The sequence below is a fragment of the Rhamphochromis longiceps genome, linkage group LG15 (genome assembly GCF_057381845.1).
Source record: "Rhamphochromis longiceps isolate RC_006_pf linkage group LG15, R_longiceps_female_GT1.1, whole genome shotgun sequence".
NCBI classification, from domain to species: Eukaryota; Metazoa; Chordata; class Actinopteri; order Cichliformes; family Cichlidae; genus Rhamphochromis; species Rhamphochromis longiceps.
The window spans coordinates 4,915,505-4,915,767 of record NC_140571.1 but is presented as its reverse complement, the minus strand read 5'-3'; positions in this window follow the sequence as shown (position 1 = coordinate 4,915,767).

The following is a 263-nucleotide window of genomic DNA, read 5'->3' as shown; positions in this document are numbered from 1 at the left end:
GATAGCAACATGCCTTTTAAAGAGGTATCCACGCGGCTGTCTCGCTGGATCCGCCCCTTAACTTTCTTGGAAGGATGCGCTGTGGGGTTAATTGGACGCGATGATGGGCGTCACAGTGTGCATGAAAGCACCTGCACACAAGCCACTGTGCTACAGAGTGGGGTTCAGGGCAGAAAACAGAAGTAAAAACGAAAAAAACAAAAGAAAAAACTTCCTGTTGCTTGCATTGGCTCCACGTGAACGGTTGCAAACATTCGGTCTAA